The sequence below is a fragment of the Desmodus rotundus genome, chromosome 4, assembly GCF_022682495.2.
Source record: "Desmodus rotundus isolate HL8 chromosome 4, HLdesRot8A.1, whole genome shotgun sequence".
Lineage (NCBI taxonomy): Eukaryota > Metazoa > Chordata > Mammalia > Chiroptera > Phyllostomidae > Desmodus > Desmodus rotundus.
In genome coordinates, this window is record NC_071390.1 from 96,357,215 (window position 1) to 96,374,928 (window position 17,714).

The 17,714-nt window shown below is 42.8% G+C and overlaps 1 long non-coding RNA gene and 1 pseudogene across 1 annotated transcript in view; one reads left to right on the forward strand and one right to left on the reverse strand.

Moving 5' to 3' along the window:
• The window catches only part of LOC128780664 (uncharacterized), a 29,652-nt gene extending 12,222 nt beyond the window's left edge, over nucleotides 1-17,430 (reverse strand). Inside the window, exons 1-3 of the long non-coding RNA XR_008426653.1 lie at nucleotides 17,359-17,430; nucleotides 16,308-16,417; nucleotides 13,797-13,946 (exon numbers count right to left, since the gene is read on the reverse strand). This is a non-coding gene — a long non-coding RNA (uncharacterized lncRNA). The remainder of the gene's footprint in view (nucleotides 1-13,796; nucleotides 13,947-16,307; nucleotides 16,418-17,358) is intronic.
• LOC112317893 (small nucleolar RNA U3) lies at nucleotides 1,991-2,063 on the forward strand (annotated as a pseudogene).
• Nucleotides 17,431-17,714: the final 284 nt, after the last annotated feature.

Here is a 17,714-nt window from a genome sequence, read left to right on the forward strand (position 1 = left end):
GAAGAAAATGTTTGCCTGGATTTTAGCAAGATACTAGCACCTTAAAGTATTCTCAGTGGTAACTATTTAGACTGATGTCCATAAGGAATAGCAGTTTGTGTTATGGTGGGGGGAACCAAACAGCCCTTAGACCGGTCAATACCCTAAGAAATCACTTTCCCAACAAACTGCACAAAATAGATGGAACTTTATCAAATTAAGCAGGTACAGACATTTATAAAAAACTGAAAATTAGGAGGAAATACAAACTTCCCAAGGAGAGAACTTCTCTCTCTCTCTCTGTCTTTCACTAGGAATTTCACATGTTATGAAGAAGAATGAATAATCTCACATGGAAAATACCTAAGAATATATGAAACTAATAAATGTAACAGAGAACTGTGTGCTGAACACTTCCACAATGAACATTAAATAAATTACTATTTTCTCCCTAACCATTTTCCTAATTTCCAAAATCAGTTCCTCTTTTGACTGACCTATTTACATAAATATATTATCTAGTCACTGAGATTCAATATATTGGAGTAATCTTTTTCACCCTTCTCTTATCAGTCTCCATTTTTGTTTCTTTGGTCCTTCAAATGTAGATCACAGCTTTCATTTTATAATGTATTTAAAAAGATAATTCATCATCACATCTGCATAGCCACTCCGTGAGTTAAACAAAAGTTATCAACATTTCATCATTCTGTTGAAGGCCTACAAGGTGACTGGCAGGTAAATAGGAAGCAGAGTCAGGTTCAATGACTTGTCCAAGTTGACAAGACCAGTAATTACAAGTCCTATGATTCTAATGTCAACATTCTTTTCATTACACTATGATGCCTATCATTAACTCATATTTGGTCTATTAGTGTAGATTCCTAATGAATGTCTTTGCCTCTATTCTCCTCTGGTCTGTCTTGCTATCCCTATCAGACTAAATACAGCTTTTATTAAAAGGTACCACAATCAAGTTTTCAGTGGTTTCCTATTATATGGAGAATAAAAATCAAAACTATGCTTTTATATGTAAAATCTCTAATGTAACTGGGCTCCTTAACATTCCTTGACACATACTTTTAACTTTCCTGAGATACTGCCTTGGTTTTTAATTGTACTGCCCTAGTTGGAGTTACTAATGCCTGAGTAAAAGTTACTGCAGGGGACCTGGACATTTATTATATATTATATGTAAATAATGTATATATAGCATACACGAATGCATTGTTTATTATATATTTATTTATAGTTTATCTACACTAAACATATGTACAACTACTACCTTCTGTGTTTTGATGGAAAGGGGTCAGGGAGCATCCAGTACAATTTCTGACATTGAAAATGAGTCCTGGGCAGTTCCACTTCTGGTAATGAAGAACGAGGTGGTTTTGATCATACTTCGCTGAGAAAAAGTAGAAAAGCTGTGCCAAAGCTAAAAACATCTGTTAAAAGGCATTGGAAAACTACCAAATTGGTGAGGATTGTAGGGCCAAGTTAGAAGAGAGAGAGGTGGTTTGGAAAGATGCTTGCATTTTGTTCTCCCTTTCTGTTGAAGGTATTCAGCTCTTTCAAAAGTAACTGAGAGGGTGAACACAGCTATCTACAAGCCAACAGGCCTATGTGTGGGTGGGAAGGGAGACAAACTGGAGTGTAGGGTTCAGCAAGGAAGAAATAAATACCTTAGTCATTCAGTCAAGATCCTACAGGGCTGTACCCTAAAAGACAGAGTGAACTGAAAATAGGTAAGAACTGGAAGGGACTGAATCACCTCAGGCCTTAACTACATTGTAGTTTAGCTGCATAATAGAAGGAAAAAAAAATCCTCTGAAGGAAAAAGCAATGCTATTCAGAACCTCAAAATACCTCTACAATGTTTTATAAACAATACGCAACACACGTGAAAAATAAGCAAATATATGAAAAGATATGACGCAGAAACAGAAGCAACAGACCATAGAAACAGAACCTTCAAGGATTATGAAATGAATATTTTAAAATACAATGATTAAAGACTATACTTTCAGGGATCATTTCTGTAGTTTGTTAAAATACAATGATTAATATGATCAGGAACATAAAATATAGGAGTAAGAATGTGAAGTATGGAAATACAAAGAACCAAATGGAAATTCTATAAATGAAAGACATAAGTTAAAAACCCAATGAACAGATATAATAGACAATTATACAGAGCTGAAGACAAAATTAGGATATTGGAAGAAGTTCAGAAGAAATTATGCCGATTTACAGAAACACAAAAAGATGAAAAAATGTTTTTTAAAAAAGTGAGAGCTTTAGGTCAAGGTGGCAAAGTAGGTAAATGCTGTGCTTGCTTCCTCCTATGATTACATCAAAATTACAACTAAATTGTAGAACAATCAGGAGAACCATCTGAAAACTAGCTGAACAGAGCTCCAAAAATTAAGGATGTAAAGAAGAAGCCACATCAAGACTGGTAGGAGGAGAGAAGAAATAAAATGGGCTGGTCCTATACCCAGGTGCAGCGGTTGAGAACTGCAAGACTACCTTGGTTGCAGACAACCCCCCTGAGTAGTGAGGGGCCCAGGCCCACAGCGCAGAGCACCAGTGCTGGCAAGAGGAATCCCCGCATCATCTGATTGTGAAAATCAGTGGAGATTCCATCCAGGTGAGACTGAGGGCTGCTGGAATTCCAGGCATCCTCTTAAAGACTCAGAGCTCACTCTTAAGCATTCACCCTAAACTCCAGTGAAGGAACTGCAGCTTGAAAGGAACCAGAGACATAAGGGAAAAACTGAATTGTGTGGCTTCAGGGTAAGGGCTAGAGGGACAGCACCACTATTCTTGTGTTGAGCCAGAACCACCCCATCCCCCAAGGCCTGCAGGTGCCAGTCCAGGTCTGCATTAACCTGGTGAAAACATTGATAGACCCACCATGGTGACTCCCTGAGTCACTATCCCACCCAACTCATGTACCTCTAGAGGTTCTTTCAGCAGCTCTACCTAACAGGCAGTGGGCCTTGGCCAATACTGCAGACTTTCATAATAACCCTCAAAGGTCTGCAGGCCCCAGGCAGGTGATGACTGGCCTTGGTGTGCCCTGTGCTCTTTTTGAGTGGTCCCAGGCCCCTTACTGGTGGAAGCCAGCCTTGTTTCTTAGTGTGGCCTCTCCCATATGCCTCAGGGCCCAGCACAGGCAGCTACCAAGATCAGATCACTTTGTAGCTCCTACCAGGTGGACTCAGGCAGGAAACAGGCAGCAGCTGACCTGCACCTGCACTGGAGCCCCTCACAAGAGGCCCCAGAACCAATGCACCCAGTGGCCAGCTTCAGATGTAAAGAGAGCACCACCCAATTAGCTCCACAAACAGTATACTCACAAAGTGGTCTTGGCAGCCACCAAAGTGCTGCTGGGGCAAAGCCCACCAATGGGGTCAGCCCCACAGAGCATCTTGTATGCTGTGGTTGTGGCAAACCTTCACAGCCAGTCAGCCTGAGGGTCAGCCCAACCCTCTAATAAGATGACAGCAATCAAGACTCAACTACAATAGGAGATCACACAAAACCCATAAAATGGACACAACTGAAGTACCCAGCTCGTGATCAGGGAGACTGAGCCACTTGGCCCACAGGAAACCTAAATAAGGCCACCTTGCCAAGACTGAGAGGTGTAGCAGCTCTACCTAAGACAGAGAAACAAACAAAGAGGTTGCCAAAATGAGGAGACAAGGAAACATGTCCCAAATAAAAGAACAGGAGAAATCTCCAGTAAATTAACTAAACAAAGTGGAAGCAAACAATCCACTGGATACTGAACTCAAAACACTGGTTATAAGGATACTCAAAGAACTTAGGGGAAGATTAGATCAACTCAGTGAGGATGTCAAAAAACAGTAAATATAAAAAAGGACCATAAAAAGAACCAGTCAAATGAAAAATACAAAAATATAATGAAAAATACATGAGAAGGAACCAACAGCAGATTAGGTGATGGAAAGGATCAAATCAATGGTTTGGAAGAGAGTAAACATTAAAAAAATCATAAAAAAGAACCAGTCAGACTTCAGGTCTAGACGGTGGCATAGGTAAACACGGCTTGCCTCTTCGCACAACCACATTAAAGCTACAACTAAACTATAGAACAACCATCACTCAGAACTGGCAGAAATTGAGTAGAATAGAAGTCTGACAACAATGGAACTAAAGAAACCACATATATCCAGACTGGTAGGAGGGGTAGAGACACGAAATGGGCTGGTCCCACATCCACATGTGGTGGATAAAATATGGGAGGGATATCTCGGGAATGAGTAATCCCAGGCCCCCCAGCTCAGGGTACCAGTGCCATAAAGATAAGTCCCCACAACTTCTGGCTGCAAAAACCAGTGGGGACTGAGTTGGTGGAAGAAACTTTTAGAGTCCCAAGCAATTCCTCTTAAAGAATCCACACATGAAAATACTCAGACTAACTGCCTTTGAGCTCCAGCACCAGGGTAGCAGCTTGAAAGTTGAGGAAGCACAGAGAGTCCCAAACAAGATGGATGCAAAGAGACCCACTCCAAGATACATAATAATTAAAATGTCGGAGGTTAAAGATAAAGAGAACATCTTAAAAGCAGAAAGAGAAAAGAAGTTAGTTACCTGCAGGGCAGTTCCCATAAGACTGTCAGCTGATTTCTCAAAAGAAACTTTGTAGGCTAGAAGAGGCTGGCAAGAAATATTCAAAGTCATGAAAAGCAGGGACCTACAGCCAAGATTGTTCTATCCAGGAAAGCTATCAGTTAGAATTGAAGGGCAGATAAAGAGCTTCCCAGCAAAGAAAAAACTTAAGGAGTTCATCATCACCAAGCCATTATTATATGAAATGTTAAAGGGACTTATTTAAGAAAAAGAAGAAAATCAAATCTATGAACAGTAAAATGGCAATAAATACATATCTATCAACAACTGAGTCTAAAAAAACGAACTAAGTAAACAAAAAGAACAGAGACAGAATCATTTATACGGAGAGTGTTTTGATGGTGCCAGAGAGGAGGGTGGTGTGGGAGAATGGGTGAAGAGGTGAGGGGATTAAGAAGTATAAATAGGTAGTTACAGAATAGCCCTGGGGATGTATATTATAGGAATTGGTGTAGCCAAAGAACTTACATGCATGACCCATGGACATGAACAATGGTGTGGGGGTGCCACAGGGAGTAGGAATGCTGGGTGGAGGGGTTCAAAGGAGGAAAGTTGGGACAACTGTAATAGCATAATCAATAAAATATAAATAAAAAAGAACCAGTCAGAAATGAAGAATATAAAAGACTAAAATGAAAACTACATGAGAAGGAATCAACAGCAGATTAGGCTATGCAGGTGATCAAATCAGTGGTTTGGAAGATAGTAACTATAAAAAGGAATCATAAAAAAGGACTGGTCAGAAATGAGGAATACAAAAGACTGAAATTAAAATTACATGAGAAAGATCAATAGCAGATTCGATGATGCAAAAGAGCAAATCAATGGTTTGGAAGAAATAGTAACAGAAAACACCTGATTGGAGCAAAAAGAAAAATACCTTAATTAGGGGAGTTTATAGTACCTCTGGGACAATATCAAGGGTAATGATATTTGCATCATAGAGGTACCAAAAGGAGGACAGCGAGGAAGAAGTTGAAAACTATTTGAAGAAACAATTGCTGAAAAATTCTCTACCCTGGTGAAAGAAATACACATACAAGTTCAGGAAGCACAGAGAGTCCCAAAAAAGACCAACCCAAAGAGGCTCACACCAGGACTCACCATAATTAAAATGCCAAAGGTTAAAGACAGAGAGAATCTTAAAAGTAGCAAGAGAAAAGCAGTTAAATACATGCAAGGGAACTCCCATTGATTGTCATCTGTTTTCTAAATAGAAACTTTGCAGAACAGAAGGGAATGGTGCAGAAAATTCAAAGGGATGAGAAGCAAGATTTACAACCAAGACTAAACTACCCTAAAGGACAGAAAAACAGCTTATCAGACAAGAAAAAACTGAAGGAGTTCATCATCACCAAAGCAGTATTGCAAGAAATGTTAAAGGGACTTCTTTAAGAAGAAGGGGTAAAAATCATAAATATGTGAAATAAAATGTCAATAACTACATTCCTATCAATAATCACTCTAAATGTAAATGAATTAAATACTCCAATGAAAAGACATAGGGTAGTGAATGGATAAGAAAACAAGACCCATATTTATGTTGCCTACAAGATACCAACTTCAGATTGAAAATAAAGAGATAGAAAAAGATATTTTGTGCAAATGGAATGAAAAATAGCTGAGGTAGCAACATTTGTATCAGACAAAATAGACTTTAAAACAAAGGCTGTAACAAGAGACAAAGATGGACATTTCATAATGATAAAGGGTTCAAATAGAACAAGAGGATATAACACTTGCAAACATTTATGCACCCAACATAGGAACACCTAAATACTATATAAAGCAAATCTTGATGGACATAAAGGGAGGGATCAACTGTAATTGTAGAGGACCTTGCCATCTGATTGACATCAATGGATAGATCATTCAGAAAGAAAATCAACGAGGAAACAGTGGCCTTAAATGATACCTTAAATCAGATGGATTTAATAGTTTTAGAGCATGTTAACCCAAAGCAGCAGAATATACGTTCCTTTTAAGTGCACAAGAAACATTTTCCAGGATAGACCACATGTTTGGCCACCAAAGAAGTCTCTTTTAATAAATTTAAAAAGACTGAAATCAGGCAAAGCATGCTCTCCAATGACAATGGTATGAAATGAGAAATCAAGTACAAAAAGAAAACTGAAAAAGACACAAACACTTGGAGACTAAATAATATCCTATTAAACAATGAATAGGTTAACAATGATATCAGGGAATAAATCAAAAGATACATTGAGAAAAATGAAAATGAAAACAGACCAAAATCTATGGGACATAGCCAAAGCACTTGTGAGAAGGAGATTCCTAGCAATATAGGTGTACTTCAACAAATGAGACAAATCTCAAATAAACAATTTAGCCTTACACTAAATGGAAGCATATACTGTGCTCATGGATAGGAAGAATTAACATCATTAAAACGTCCATAATACCCAAAGCAATCTATAGATTCAACATAATCCCTATGAAAATATCAAGGACATTTTTTCACATAACTAGAACATATAATCTTAAAATTTATGTGGAACCAAAAAACACCCTAAATACTCAACAGCAATCTTGAGAAAGAACAACAAAAGTTGGAGGTATCACACTACCTGATATCAAATTATACTACAAGTCTATCGTAATCAGAACAGCATGGTACTGGCATAAAAACAGACACATAGATCAATGGAAAAGAATTAGAGAGTCTAGAAATAAGCCCACATCTATATGGTCAGTTCATCTATGACAAAGGAGACAATATTATATAATGGGGTAAGGACAGTCTCTTCAATAAATGATGTTTCAAAAACTAGACAACTTTGTGCAACCCCCACCAAAACAAAACTAGACCATTTTTACACCATATACAAGAAAAAACTCAAAATGAATTGAAGACTTAAGTATGAGACCCAAACCCAAAAAACTTCTATAAGTCTACATATAGATATATATATATATATAGCAAGGTCAAAGAACCTACTGCCTATGTAGATACCATATACCATATATATATGGTATAGCTTCTCAGGCAAAAGAAACAAAAGAAAAAATAAATGGGACTACATCAAACTAAAAAGTTTTTACACAGCAAAAGAAACCATCAACAAAATGAAAAGATAACCCACCCAATGAGAGAACATAGTCACCAATAATATATCTGATAAGGGTTACTATCCAAAATGTATTTAAAAACTTATAAAACTTAACACCAAAAAAAGCAAACAGTCCCCCAAATGGGCAAAGGACCTGAATAGACATTTCTCCCAAAGGACATACAGATGGCCAATAGACATATGAAAAGATGCTCAACGACACTAGTCATCAGAGAAATACAAATTTAAACCACAAAGAGACATCACACTTCATGTCTGCTAGCATCAATAAACAAACAAACAATAAGTGTTGGCAAAGATGTGGAGAAAAGGGAACCCTTGTACAGTACTGGTGTGACTGGTGTGATTGTGGATTGGAAAAAAGTATGGTTGTTCCTTAAAAAATTAAAAATAGAACTACCTTAAGTTCCAGAAATTCTATTCTGGATATTTATCTGAAAAAATCAAAAGCTCTAATTCAAAAAGACATATGCATTCTTATGTTCACTGCAGCATTATTTACAATAGCCAATATATGGAAGCAACCTAAGTGTCCATCAATAGACAACTAGATAAAGAAGACATGATGCATATATTCAATGGAATGTTACTTGGCCATAAAAAAGGTGAAATCATACCATTTGCAACAAGGTGGGTAGACCTAGAGGTTATTATGTTAAATGAAATTAAGCCAGACAGAGAAAGACAAATACATGATTTCAGCTATCTGTGGAATCTGAAAAACAAACAAACAAAACAGAAATAGAATCATTGAAACAGAACACAAACTGATGGTTGCCAGATGGAAGAGGGGTTGGGGTTCCGTGGGAAAAGGTGAAGGGATTAAGAAGAACAAGTTGGCAGTTACACAATAGTTGTGGGCATGTAGAGCACAGCAAAGGGAGTGTGGTCAATAATATTGTAAAAGCTATATATGGTGTCAGCTGGGTACTAGATTTATCAAGAATCACTTTGTAAATCATATAAATGTCTACACCTGAAACTAATGTAATACTGAATGTCAACAGTAATTGAAAGAAAAAATGGGAAAAAGCAGAGGTGACATAGGGCATAGGGTAAAAAAAATCTACAATTAATAGCCAGAAGGAGAGGAGTTAGTGAATGTAACAAAGTGATGCTTGAAGAAATATGTAAATAAGGCAAAGGCATTAATGCCTCAGATTCAAGATGCACTGTAAACCATGAGCAAGAGAAAGGCAAAGAAAATCACGCCTAAGCACATCACAGTAAAACTACTGAAAGCCGAAGAGGAAATTTTTAACCACCTAGAATAAAAATAAATTACTTTATCAAATGAATGACAGTAAGAGCACTAAAAGAAAATAATGCCAACTTAGAATTTATATTCAAATAATGTAACATTCAAAAATTAAGGCAAAGTAAAGATGTTTTCAAACACAGAAACTGAGACTTTGTAACCAACATTTCTGTCTTATAAAAGAGTGGCTTTTGAGCAGTGAGAAATGGAAGCTCTCAGATTCTGGAAGGGATGAAGAGCAACAAAAAAGAGAAATTATATGGGTAAATCTCAATGAATGTTAACTTTACAAAATAATGCTAATATACTATGGTGTTAAAAACGTACATTTAAGCCATAACAACAATATAAATTGACAAGAGAGGATCAATAAAGTTAAAGTGGTACTAGGTGTTTACATTGTCCATTAAGTGGATAAAGTATTAATGTATACAGGGCTTTTAGAAGTCAAGGATGCATGTTCTAATTTCCTGAGTGATTAATAGAATAGTAACAGAACATATAATGAAGAGGTTAATTAAAAGAAAAAAGAAGGAATAATAATAATAATAAACATGTAGAATCCCAAATAGAGAAAAAAGGGTGAAAACAGGTAGGACAAAAACACAATGTCAACTTTAACTCCCTATATGTCAGTAATTATATTAAACATAAATTGATTTTCCCAATTAAAAGACAAAGACTGTTGTAAAGGTAAGTGGAGGCGGTCTGGCTTCCTCACCCAGGTGTCTGGGCAGCTAAGGGAAGCAGTGTTCCCATAGCCTTGGAAGGGCCTGATAAGTAGCGTTCTCATAGCCTTGAGACTGGGTCCGATAAACTGTTCCCATAACATGAAGTGGGCTTGCATGCGCAGAATTATGATATGCTATGTAATGTTCTGGCACTTTTCTGGTTTTGTTCCCCTCTAGTACTTAAACAAGTCGGAGCTTCTCATTAGTGAGACACACAGCTCTTGCAGCGTGTGTGGCTCGCCCACCTGTGAATAAAGATGTCAAGCATCTGCACGGCTCCATGCATTTTCTTCCGTCTCCCAGGAGGAGAGTGGATCTGCCCGGCGTTGCTCAGCGGCAACAGTGGGAGTAGTTGGCAGGATACCCACAGAACGGAAATGGAGGAACCCATGGGATCTTCGGAGGGAAGTCTCCACAGATGGGCTGATCTCAGGGGGCCGTGGCAACCAGTGGCAAGCCTCCTGGCCTTGTGGGCCCCCCCCCCGAGGGAGTGGCCCACTGTCAGTCAGGGCCACACCTGACACCACGGAGAAAGCCCTACGGGAGGATGGGGAAACCCTGGAGCGGCCCAGCGCCCAGTGCAGCTGTGGGGGCGTGGGCTGGGTGTTTCTTTCAGCTTCTCGAGCTGAGACAGCGACCGCGCTCCACAACACAGTGAAACTACAGGAGCTCCAAGGACAAGAAGCAGCCCTGGAAGCCAGAGTTGGCGCTCTGGAAGAGGATCTGAGAGCAGGAGGAACAGAGACACAGATTCCTGTCTCCTGGTGCAGCGGACAAGTCAGAATCAGAGGAAGATGGTGTTGATGCGCGTTCCCAGAAGGCCCACCCCATAGTGATACAAAAGATGGAATCCCAGCAGTCTACCGCACCTGGGGGGATCCAGGTGGGGCGTGTGCAAATGGTGGAACGTACCACTTACAGACTACATACACAAGCTGAGCTGGTCGATCTCGCAAATCAGTTTCGCCAGCGACCTGGGGCGCCCTTGGCTGCGTGGCCCTTGTGCTTATGGGCCCTAGGGGTGGATAGCATCGCGTGTTCTGATGCTGAGATGGAAAAGTTAGCGTCCATCACGACATACCCCTCCCAGTGCCAGCAGCAGCAGAGTAGTTGGCGGCACGGTGCGGGGCAGGGCTCACACTCTTTTGGGTAATGGCAGCCATCCGTACTGCCTGGGCGAATGCGGGTGACGTGTCAGATACAGTGAGCAAGTGGCAGGCCTTTACAGACTTAGTGCAAGTCTTGCGGGAGTTGGGCATGCGCCAGGCCATGTTCAGTCCCAACACACCGGGCCCTGATGATGAATGTTTTATAGCCGGAATGAGAGAGATATGGTGCTCAGGCATGCTTCCCCCCTCCTCTTTTGGCTCACTGATGGCGATTCTCACGCCATTTGTTGGCCATCACATAAATGATGTCATGACAATGGTGGCTAGTCTGGTAGAGGCAGAAAGCTGTTCGCACAGTTCCTCAGAGTCTCTCTGTTTCCCCCTCGAGCAGAGGCCTCTTTCGGGTAACTAGACCATAGATGTGATCAGAGCTTTTAGGGGCTGGAGTCGCTCTCACTAAGATTGACTGGAAGCTGAATGCATACCTGCTAGAGCTCTGGAAGCAGCTGCGAGCTGACCAACATTTCCTGCAGCCCCAGAAGAAGAAGCTGGCAGGGAAAGCTGGGGTGCACCCTGAGAGCCCTGGGAAGTCTGTTCAGGCTGGCTAGAAGATCATCTGGCTGTGTCAAGCTCCCGAGATGAGGGAGGAGATATCCTTTGGACCTTTGGCTAGGATCAAGGCTGAGGGACCCATTTTCAGGGGATGGGTGGGACCACAGGTTGCATGCTGAATTATTCATTCATTGGTCCCCTGCAAATGTGCAGTGAGTGTTAGCTCTTGTGTATACAGGAGCTGAATGTACCCTTTTACATGGAAACCCTGAGAAGTTTCCAGTGCCGGAGGTCTCTATTGATGGTTATGGGGACAAAGTATAAGGGTGAAGGCTGTGCAGCTCTCTCTGGGTGTTGGGCATTTGCCCCCTGTTGTGAATACACTGCGTATGTCCCTCCCATTCCTGAGTGTATCCTGGGTTTTGTCATAGTGCAGGGTCTGTGGCTACACACGACCGCAGGAGATTGTGTAGCCACAGATGCCATAGGAGCTCATTACCTGTGGGCATGAGTGGTAAAAGCCATTTTGTGGGGACATGCTAATCATCCTCCCGTGCAATTGCCATCCCTGTGATGGGTAACAGCAGTGAAATAATATCGGTTGCCTGGAGGACATGAGGGAATCACAGCAACTGTAGGGGTGCTGGAGAAGGTGGGAATAATTAGGGCCTCCCACAGTCCTTTTAACTCCCCTTTGTGGCCAGTAAAAAAGCCAGATGGTATATGGACAATGATGGTAGATTACTGGGAGCTCAGTAAGGTCATTCCTCCAATACATGCAGTGGTCCCTTCTGTGATGGACTTGACCAACTGGTTAACTAATGAGCTGGGAACTTACCACTTTGTAGCTGACTTAGCAAATGCCTTTTCCTCCATTGACTTTGCTCTGGAGAGCCAGGATCAGTTTACCTTCACATGGGAAGGCCAACAGTGGACTTTTACAGTGCTCCCTCAAGGTTATTTGCACAGCCCAACTATCTGTCACAGGCTTGTGACAGAGGGTCTGGCTAAGTGGCCATGGCCTACAGAGGTACGCCTGTTCCATTACATTGATGGCATCTTGCTAACCAGGGATTCTCTTGCAGAATTAGAGAAAGCAGTGACTCAAATGCTGTCAACGAAACCAAGCTGCAAGGGCCTGGACTGTCTGTCAGATTCTTGGGGGTTGTCTGGTCGGGTAAGACAAAAGTGATCCCCAATAAGGTGATAGGTCAGATTCAGGCATACCAGACCCTTCCCACTGACAGCTCCAGACATTTTGGGGCCTGTTGGGGTACTGGAGACCATTTGTGCCCCATCTAGCCCAGGTTGTTCATCCCTTGTATTCCTTGGTGGAAAAGGGGGTGAACTGGGATTGGACCCCAACCTCAGATCAAGTGTTCCAAGGAGCAAAGCTCATCATTAAGCGTGCACAGGCCTTGCATGCTTTGGATCCTGCTAGACCCTGTGAACTAGACATGCATGTGACACAGGAAGGCTTTGGATGGTGTCTGTGGCAGCTATAGGAATGGCTACGTCAACCCTTGGGTTTCTGGTCCCAATTTTGGAAGGGAGCAGAGGTATGGTGCTCCTTTATTGAAAAACAGTTGTCTGCATTACATGCTGCCCTGTTGGCCATGGAAGCCATAACAGGAGCTGCCCCTGTGACAGTTTGGACCATGTGTCCCATTGCAGGGTGGGTCTGGGACTGGATGGCCAAGCGTCACAGTGGGATGGCTCAGACGCCAACATTAGCTAAGTGTGGGGGCTTATCTGCAACAAAGGAGTGCTCTGGCCACTAGCCCCTTGCAGGCTGAGCTATAGGAAGTGTTAGGTCCAGTTATTTATGTAGATGGTCTATCTACTGTTCCTGTCCCTAGAGAAGAGATGGAAGCTAGCCCTTTCCAGGAAGGGTAGACACCTATTCCCATAGATGCATGGTACACTGATGGGTCCAGCAGCCTGCTGTGTGGACCACCATGGCAATTCAACCAAACAATCTGGTTTGACACTGGCTTGGGACAAAGCAGCCAGTGGGCAGAACTCCGAGCCATATGGCTGGTGGCGCTCAGTGAAACCCCACCCTTGACTATTTGCACAGATAGGCGGGCGGTGTACCAGGGGCTAACATTATGGATCTCTACATGGCATACAAATAAATGGATGGCTACCCATAGACCATTGTGGGTACAGGCTTTGTGGTAAGACTTATGGGAGTTAGGCTGCCAGAAACAAATCACTGTATATCACGTTACTGGACATGCACCTCTTGCTTCCCCTGGGAACGATGAGGCTGATACTCTAGCCAAGGTGCGGTGGCTGGAAATAGTACCTGCCAGTCCCTCAGGAAGGGAAGTAGCCCAGTGGCTACATTGTCACCTCTTACATGCTGGGTCGAAGACCATGTGGTTCACTGTCAAAACTTGGGGGTTACCTGTTAGATTAGCAGAGGCACAAGAAGCTTGTGAGACATGTGTTGTCTGCTCCCGAGAGTATCCTCAGAGGCCTGTGGGAACTTCTGGACAGGTAGCTCGGGGACACGTACCGCTGACCCAGTGGCAGGTGGATGTAATTGGGCCCCTACCTAGTTCAAAGGAATGTAAGTATGCTATTACAGGTGAGAACATAGCCAGAGGACTTTTAGCTGCTTATCCCACATGGCACCCAGATCAGAAAGCAGTAATTGCTGCACTGGAGCGGTTATGTGCTTCTTATGGGTGGCCTTTAATCATTGAAAGTGATCAGGGCAGGCATTTTACTGGGGCCTTGGTACAACAGTGGGCTTGAGACTTGAAAATTGACTGAAAATATCCTCCCCAAGCTGCTAGAGTGATTGAATAGTACAATGGTTTCTTAAAGCAGGGCCTGTGAGCTGCAGCTGACACCCCTACGCTGAGGGGTTGGACGAAATGCTTATGGACTGTCCTCCGGACTCTAAATGAGAGGAGTCAGAGCAGGGCCCAGCTCCAGCGGAAGCGTTGCTCCACCAGACTGCAGCTCCAATTCAGCGGCAGGTACAGTTTAGGGATGTGTTGCTGACACCAGGCATGGGAAAACGGGAATATTCTTTTGCCTGCTCCAGAGGGCCTGGAGCAAGGGCAAACAGCCACTTGGACATGGCCTTGGGAAATACAAGCCCACCACATGCACTGGGTGACTCTTATTGCCCGTTGGGGCCAAGGGGTGGAGAGAAACTTACAAATAGTGCCCTAGGTGATGTCCCCCAGTCTTAAAGGTGACATATCCAGGGCAGAAGACCATGAAATGCTTCTTCGTGGCACCTTTGTGATTTCCCTTTGGCCCATTCCCCTTATCAGTTCTCCCCTGTTATTGCAAATAGATGCTGAGCCCCTAGTTGAGGCATAAAAGGTCTGGTATGCACATCCCAGAAGACCACCTCTGCCAGCCACTGACTTATCATCAGCTGACCAGAAGCTTGCTTGTATATTGCCTGAGCGTTGTGACTTGCCTTTACTGGTGCCTGTAACTGCTCTGTCGTTTTCCCCTTAGGGTGCAAAGTAACACCTTAGTGGACTGGGTTCATACCCATGCCTCAGTGGCTGACCAATCAGCATGCTGGATCTGCACTGAACTCCCCTGAGAACATCAGCGGGCCTCCCATGGCTCATCTCTCCAGCTTCTGTCTCAAACTGAACTTGGTTACAGCACCAGTGGAATAGTGAACATCCCTTGTGGACTGCTCCCTGGACTAACATCTGTGCTGGGGCGAAGCAGCAGTATGACCAGCCCAGGCCATTAAGTGGCTACTCCGTATGGGATAGCTCAGGGTGGCTCACAGCTGAGGCCGTGGAGCTGGCTGGACCAGCTCCGCTTTGCATTGAGGACCCTAAAGGACAAGCCCAGATGGGCTGGACTCCGACGGGTCTGTGTCAGACCTAGACTCTAGCGCATTTCTGGGAGGCACAGGATGATGCATGGGCTGCAGTTCCTACTGGAGCCCTCTGGGTCTGTGGCTCACATGGGTGGACTTGCCTGCCTGGAAATTGGACCGGACGTTGTACCTGGGGATGGCCCTATTTGCCTGCTCGAGTTCAGAAACTCTAGTAGTCCGGCCAACAAATTGGGAAGCATTTAAAGTGTGACACCAGGTAAAGCATGCTCCCTGGTGGTATTACCCATTAGCTATTTTTTCTCCTCGAGCTCCTATAGTCACTGAGGCTGAGATAACTGCTTTGGCTTTGCACTCTGCTCATGCATTGAATGCAATACATGATTCCTTAAGCTTGTTAAATGAGGAAGTGTATCAGTTAAGAAAAGTAGCCTTGCAAAATCGTATGGCTTTAGATATGCTGACTGCATCCCAAGATGGGGATGTGCCCTAGTAGGGACAGAATGCTGTGTATACGTTCCTGATGTGCACCACAATGTCGGTCAAGCCTTGCGGGCATTAGCCTCTGAGACCCGTGCCATTGAAGGCTGACAGGTGATCCTTTGCAGGAATGGTGGGCATCCCTGACTTCTGAATGGCAGTGGGTTCTTGCTGTCCTGGGCAGCAGCGCTTGTGCTTTGCTTGCTTGTTGCTATAGCTGGTACTGCTGTTGTGGGTTATAGGTGCAGGGCTCTGCCCTCCTTGCCAAGGGAACCTTGTGGAAGACATCCTCACATAGCTTGTATGGTGAGGGACTAAGAAGGGGTGGATTATAGGATAAGTGGAGGCAGTCTGGCTTCCTCATCCAGGTGTCTGAGTAGCTGAGGGAAGCAGTGTTCCCACAGCCTTGGAGGGGCCTGATAACTAGCATTCTCATAGCTTGAGACGGGGTCTGATAAACTGTTCCCATAATATGAAGTAGGCTCGCATGTGCAGAGTATGTTATGTTATGTGATGTTCTGGCATTTTTCTGGCTTTGTTCCCCTCTAGTGCTTAAACAAGTAGGAGCTTTTCACTAATGAGACACACAGCTTGCAGCATGCGTGGCTCGCCCACCTGTGAATAAAGGTATGTCAAGCATTTGTATGGCTCTGTGCATTTTCTTCCATCTCCCAGAAGCAAGAATGGATCTGCCGGGCCTTGATCGGCTGCAACACAACTGTCACCTTGGATTTATAAAGATACATCTTTAGTCTTTTTCCAAGAGACAAATCTTAGCCTGATGAAGGGATAAAAAGCCGTGGTACATTTACACAATGGAATTACCACTTGGCTGTAAAAGAAGAAGGAACTCTTACCTTTTGTGACAGCATGGATGGACTGGAGACTATTATGATAAGTGAAATAAGCCAGTTGGTGAAAGACAAATACCACACAATCTCACTTATGTGTGGAATCTAATGAACAAAATAAATTGACAAACAAAATAGAAACAGAGGTACAGATACATGGGACAGACTGACAGCTGTCAGAGGGGAGGAGGAGGAAGGGACTGGAGGAAAGAATGGGAAAGGATTAGCCAAAGAACATACATGCATAACTCACAGATACAGACAACAGTGTGGTGATGGTCAGAGGGAAGGGGGAGCGGCAAGGATGGGGGGGAGGTGGGCAAAGAGGGGGAAATGGGGACATCTGTAATAGTGTAAACAATAAAAATAAAGTAAAAAAAATGCAGAAAAGCTTAAAGTAAAAAGATGTACAAAAACTAAGAAAAAGATGGTGTGGCTATGCTAACACCCAAGGAGATTTTAAACAGGAAACCATTCAAGAGATTTAAAGCTTGTCAGAGTCCTAAAATGAAGTAAACAGCACTTGGGATCATTTAAGGAAGGTTAAGCTCATTTACAAAGCTTGTAAGTACTAATATGTGCGGATGGTATAAGAATTACAAGGACAGTTCTCTAACCAGGGCTAACAGCTCCACCCTTAGGCCCCAGGAGACAGAAGAGGAAGAATTTAACTAGATTGTGGAAGGAGAGAGAATTGTGAAGGGTTCACTTTGAGAGAGGCAATGACCTTTAGTCAAGTTACACGTCTAATTCACGGCAACCTCTAATGGAAGGAGCTAGGGGGAATACCTAGTCCAAAAAGGACTTCCACTTACCAGAATGAATGTTTGGGCCACCCCACCTTGTACACAATCCCATTCAGTTTAGATGCAAGCAAAAAGTGAGAGAAACCTAGAATGGGTGGTGGAAGAAAACAGCTATGTTATGAATCTAGGCCTCTTGACCAGCTAAAAAGCAGGTTTTATGAAATTATAATTTTTTTACTTGTTTTATTTCTGCACTACCATATATGAAGAATTCTGGGGGTGGTTTTTATTGGACTATTGGCCAAGAAAATACTAAGAAGCATCTCAGTGAATACTGTACATTCCATATATTGTTCTATTGTATAAAACTATCCATTGTGCAGCAGCAATCCAATTTCCTTCTGTTAGGAATCCCTCACCCCAGC